Source organism: Arachis stenosperma, chromosome 1, assembly GCF_014773155.1.
Source record: "Arachis stenosperma cultivar V10309 chromosome 1, arast.V10309.gnm1.PFL2, whole genome shotgun sequence".
Classification (NCBI taxonomy): domain Eukaryota; kingdom Viridiplantae; phylum Streptophyta; class Magnoliopsida; order Fabales; family Fabaceae; genus Arachis; species Arachis stenosperma.
The window spans coordinates 82637956-82644539 of record NC_080377.1 but is presented as its reverse complement, the minus strand read 5'-3'; positions in this window follow the sequence as shown (position 1 = coordinate 82644539).

Below are 6584 nucleotides of genomic sequence, written 5' to 3'. Positions count from 1 at the left end.
AATTTTTAAGTTTGGTGTCAATTGCATCTTTTTAATTTTCAAAAAAAAAATTTTTTGAAAAATTCATGCATGTGTTCTTTATGATCTTCAAGTTGTTCTTGATAAGTCTTCTTGTTTGATCTTTATATTTTCTTGTTTTGTGACTTTTGTTGTTTTTCATGTGCATTTTTGCATTCATGGTGTCTAAACATGAAAAATTTCTAAGTTTGGTGTCTTGCATGTTTTTCTTTTCTTGAAAATTTTTTAAAAATAAGTTCTTGATGTTCATCATGATCTTCAAAATGTTCTTGGTGTTCGTCTTGACATTCATAGTGTTCTTGCATGCATCACTTGTTTTAATCCAAAATTTTCATGTTTTGAGTCATTTTATGGTTTTTCTCTTTCCTCATTAAAAATCAAAAAATAAAAAAAATATCTTTTTCTTATTTCACTCATAAATTTCAAAAATCTTTGGGTTGACTTAGTCAAAAATTTTTAAAATAAGTTGTTTCTTACTAGTCAAGTCAAAATTTCAATTTCAAAAAATTATCTTTTCAAAATCTTTTTCAAAATCAAATATTTTTCATTTTTTCCTTTGTTTTTTGAAAATCTTCAAAAATCTTTTTCAACAATTTTCAAAATCTTTTTCTTATCTTTATTTCATAATTTTCAAAATTTACACTAACAATTAATGTTTTGATTCAAAAATTTCAAGTTTGTTACTTTCTTGTTAAGAAAGATTCAAACTTTAAATTTTAGAATAATATCTTTTGATTTCTTATGAGTTAAGTCATTAATTCTGATTTTAAAAATTAAATCTTTTTCAAAATAAATTTCAATCATATCTTTTCAAACATATCTTTCTCAAATCATATCTTTTTCAAAATCAATTTCAAAATCTTTTCTAACCTCTTATCTTTCCAAAAATTGATTTTCAAATCTTTTTCAATTAACTAATTGACTTTTTGTTTGTTTTACTATTTCTTATCTTTTTCAAAACCACCTAACTACTTTTCTCTCTCTAATTTTCGAAAACCACCTTCCTCTTTTCAAAATTCTTTTTAATTAACTAATTGTTTTAAATTTTAATTTTAATTTCATTTCTTCTCCTAATTTTTGAATTTTAACTAATAATTAAAATAAAAACAAAAATATTTTTCTTTTCTCTTAATTAAAATTCGAATTTTCTCCTCTCTCTCATCTCTTTCTATTATTTTATTTATCTACTAACACTTCTCTTCATCTTAAAATTCAAACCCTCTCTTCCTCTCTGCGTTCGAATTTTTCTCTTCTCCTTCTTCTATTCTTTTCTTCTTCTACTCACATAAAGGAATCTCTATACTGTGACATAGATGATTCTTCTTCTTTTCTGTTCTCTTCTTTTTCATATGAGCAAGAGCAAGGACAAGGACATTCTTATTGAAGCAGATCCTGAACTTGAAAGGACTCTGAAGAAGAAGCTAAGAGAAGCTAAAGCACAACAATCCAAAGAAAACCTTACAGAGAATCTCGAAAAAGAAGGAGACATGGCCGAACCCAACAACAATGCAAGGAAGATGCTTGGTGACTTCACTGCACCAAATTCCAACTTCCATGGAAGAAGCATCTCAATCCCTACCATTGGAGCAAATAATTTTGAGCTAAAGCCTCAATTAGTTTCTCTAATGCAACAGAGTTGCAAGTTTCATGGACTTCCATCAGAAGATACTTTTCAGTTCTTAACTGAATTCTTATAGATCTGTGATACTGTTAAGAACAATAGAGTTGATCCCGAGGTCTACAAGCTTATGCTTTTCACTTTTGCTGTAAGAGATAGAGCTAGAATATGGTTGAACTCTCAACCTAAAGATAGCATGAACTCTTGGGATAAGCTGGTCACGACTTTCTTAGCCAAGTTCTTTTCTCCTCAAAAGCTGAGCAAGCCTAGAGTGGATGTTCAAACCTTCAGGCAGAAAGAAGGTGAATCCCTTTATGAAGCTTGGGAAAGATACAAGCAACTGACTAAAAAGTGTTCTTCTGACATGCTCTCAGAATGGATCATCCTGGATATATTCTATGATGGTTGGTCTGAATTATCTAAGATGTTATTGGACCATTCTGCAGGTAGATCTATTTACCTAAAGAAAACGCCTGCAAAAGCTCAGGAACTCATTGAAATGGTTTCAAATAACCAGTTCATGTACACTTCTGAAAGGAATCCTGTGAGTAATGGGACACCTCAGAGGAAGAAAGTTCTTGAAATTGATGCTCTAAATGCCATATTAGCTCAGAACAAAATGTTGACTCAGCAAGTCAACATGATTTCTCAGAGTCTGAATGGATTGCAAAATGCATCCAACAGTACTAAAGAGGCATCTTCTGAAGAAGAAGCCTATGATCCTGAGAACCCTGTAATGGCAGAGGTGAATTACATGGGTGAAGCCTATGGAAACACCTATAATCCTTCATGGAGAAATCATCCAAATTTCTCATGGAAGGATCAACAAAGGCCTCGACAAGGCTTTAATAATGATGGAAGAAATAGGTTTAGCAATAGCAAGCCTTTTCCATCATCCTCTCAGCAACAGACAGAGAATTCTGAGCAGAGCCCCTCTAGCTTAGTAAACATAGTCTCTGATTTATCTAAGGCCACTCTCAGTTTCATGAATGAAACAAGGTCCTCCATTAGAAATTTGGAGGCACAAGTGGGCCAGTTGAGTAAAAGAGTCACTGAAACTCCTCCTAGTACTCTCCCAAGCAATACAGAAGAGAATCCAAAAAGAGAGTGCAAGGCCATAACCTTACTTGGTGTAGACGAACCTAGAGAGGAGGAGGAGGACGTGAATCCCAATGAGGAAGACCTTATGGGACGTCCTCTGGACAAAAAAGAGTTCCCATTTGAGGAACCTAAGGAATCTGAGGCTCATCTAGAGACCATAGAGATTCCATTGAACCTACTTCTGCCATTCATGAGCTCTGATGACTATTCCTCCTCTGAAGAGGATGAAGATATTACTGAAGAGAAAGTTGCTAAGTACCTTGGAGCAATCATAAAGCTGAATGCCAAGTTATTTGGTAATGAGACTTGGGTGGACAAACCCCCTTGCTCATCAATGAACTAAATGACTTGGTTAGGCAGACATTACCTCAAAAGAAACAGTATCCTGGTAAATTCTTAATTCCCTGTACCATAGGCACCATGACCTTTAAGAAGGCTCTGTGTGACCTGGGGTCAGGCATAAACTTAATGCCACTCTTTGTAATGGAGAAACTGGAAATCTTTGAGGTACAGGCTACCGAATTCTCATTAGAGATGGCAGACAAATCCATGAAAAAGGCTTATGGACAGGTAGAGGACGTGCTAGTAAAGGTCAAAGGCCTTTTACATCCCTGCTGATTTCATAATCCTAGACACTGGGAAGGATGAGAATGAATCCTTCATCCTTGGAATACCCTTGGTAGCCACAGCAAAAGCTGTGATTGATGTGGACAGAGGATAGTTGATCCTTCAATTGAATGAGGATTAACTTGTGTTTAAAACTCAAGGATCTCCCTCTGTAACCATAGAGAGGAAGCAAGAAAAGTTTCTCTCAATGTAGAGTCAAACAAAGCCCCCACAGTCAAACTCTAAGTTTGGTGTTGGGAGGCCACAACCAAACTCTAAGTTTGGTGTTGAACCCCCACATTCAAACTCTAAATTTGGTGTTGAGAGGTCCCAACAATGCTTTGAACATACATCTGTGAAGCTCCATGAGAGCTCATTGTCAAGCTATTGATATTAAAGAAGTGCTCATTGGGAGGCAACCCAATTTTATTTATCTATGTTATTTTCTTTTTTTAGGTTGATGATCATGTGGAGTCACAAAAACAACTACAAAAAATTAAAGAAAAATAAAAAATAGCATTAAAAATAGCACACCCTGGAGGAGACACTTACTGGCGTTTAAATGCCAGTAAGAGTAGTAGAATGGGCGTTTAACGCCCAGTTTGGTACTATTCTGGGCATTAAACGCCAGAAATAAGCACCAGACTGGCGTTAAACGCCAGAAAAAAGCAACAAACTGGCGTTAAACGCCAGAAATAGGTTGTAACTTGGCGTTTAACGACAGGAAAGGAATAAAAGCTGGCGTTTAATGCCAAAAACAAGCAGCAGTCTGGCGTTAAACGCCAGGAATGCACAATAGGGGCATTTTGCATGCCTAAAAGGAGTAGGGATGAGAAATCCTTGACCCCTCAGGATCTGTGGACCCCACAGGAACCCCACCTACCCTACCTCTCTCTCTATCTCCCTCCATCTCCTACATTTTCTTCTTTTTCCCTTCTTTCTTTCTTCTTTTGCTTGAGGACGAGCAAACCTTTTAAGTTTGGTGTGGTAAAAGCATTGCTTTTTGTTTTTCCATAACCATTTATGGCACCTAAGGCCGGAGAAACCTCTAGAAAAAGGAAAGAGAAGGCAAAAGCTTCCACCTCCGAGTCATGGGAGATGGAAAGATTCATCTCAAAGGTCCATCAAGACCACTTCTATGAAGCTTTGGCCAAGAAAAAGGTGATCCCAATGCAATTCAGCTGGAATTGTCATAGAGGAAGACATCCTCATTGAAGAGGACAAGCCCATTACTAAGAAAAGGATGGAGCAAACAAGAGAGCCCATTCATGGACCTCAACAAGAACATGAGGAAGATCCTCATCAAGAAATCCTTGAGATGCCTCAAGGGATGCAATTTCCTCCACACAACTATTGGGAACAACTCAACACCTCCTTGGAAGGCTTGAGTTACAACATGGACCAACTAAGGGTGGAGCACCAAGAGCACTCCATCATCCTCCATAAGATTAGAGAAGATCAAAGAGCTATAAGGGAGGAGCAACAAAGGCAAGGAAGAGACATAGAGGAGATCAAGAGCACCATTGGTTCTTCAAGAGGAAGACGCCACCCTCACTAAAGTGGACTCATTCCTTAATCTCCTTGTCTATTTATTTTTTTGTTTTCGATTTTTATGCTTTATAGTCTATCTATGTTTGTGTCTCCATTACATGATCATTAGTGTCTAGTGTTTATGTCTTAAAGCTATGAGTAATTCCATGAATCCTTCACCTCTCTTAAATAAAAAATGTGCCTAATTACAAAAGAACAAGAAGTACTTGGATTTTAAATTTTATCTTGAAATTAGTTTAATTATTTTGATGTGGTGGCAATACTTTTTGTTTTCTGAATGAATGCTTGAACAGTGCGAATTTTTGATAGTGAAGTTTATGAATGTTAAAATTATTGGCTCTTGAAAGAATGATGAACAAAGAGAAATGTTATTGATAATCTGAAAAATCATGAAATTGATTCTTGAAGCAAGAAAAAGCATTGAAAAAAAAAGTAGCGAAAAAAATGACAAAAAAAAAGAAAGAAAAAGAAAAAAAAGCAAGCAGAAAAAGCCAATAGCCCTTTAAACCAAAAGGCAAGGGTAAAAAGGATCCAAGGCTTTGAGCATCAGTGGATAGGAGGGCCCAAGGAAATAAAATCCAGGCCTAAGCGGCTAAATCAAGCTGTCCCTAACCATGTGCTTGTGGCATGAAGGTCCAAGTGAAAAGTTTGAGACTGAGTGGTCAAAGTCGTGATCCAAAGCAAAAAGAGTGTGCTTAAGAACTCTGGACACCTCTAATTGGGGACTTTAGCAAAGCTGAGTCACAATCTGAAAAGGTTCACCCAGTTATGTGTCTGTGGCATTTATGTATCCGGTGGTAATATTGGAAAACAAAGTGCCTAGGGCCACGGCCAAGACTCATAAAGTAACTGTGTTCAAGAATCAACATACTAAACTAGGAGAATCAATAACACTATCTAAAATTCTGAGTTCTTATAGATGCCAATAATTCTGAATTTCAAAGGATAAAGTGAGATGCCAAAACTGTTCAGAGGCAAAAAGCTACTAGCCCCGCTCATCTAATTGGGACTAAGTTTCATTGATATTGTGGGATTCATTGTATATTCTCTTCTTTTTATCCTATTTTGTTTTCAGTTGCTTGGGGACAAGCAACAATTTAAGTTTGGTGTTGTGATGAGCGGATAATTTATACGCTTTTTGGCATTGTTTTCATATAGATTTTAGTATGATTTAGTTACTTTTTAGTATATTTTTATTAGTTTTTAAGCAAAATTCACATTTCTAGACTTTACTATGAGTTTGTGTGTTTTTTTTTTGTGATTTCAGGTATTTTTTGGCTGAAATAGAGGGACCTGAGTAAAAATCTGATTCAGAGGCTGAAAAAGGACTGCTGATGCTATTGGATTCTGACCTCCCTTCACTCGAAATAAAATTTTTGGAGCTACAGAAACCCAAATGGTGCGCTCTCAACTGCGTTGGAAACTAGACATTCAGGGCTTTCCATCAATATATAATAGTTTATACTTTGCCCGAGTTTAGACGATGCAAACTGGCGTTCAACGCCAGCTTTCTGCCCTATTCTGGTTTTAAACGCCAAAAACAAGTTGCAAGCCAGAGTCAAATGCCAGAAACAAGTTACAAACTGACGTTTAACTCTAAAGAAGGCCTCTACACGTGAAAGCTTCAATGCTCAGCCCAAGCACACACCAAGTGAGCCCGAAAGTGGATTTCTGCATCATTTATTTATTT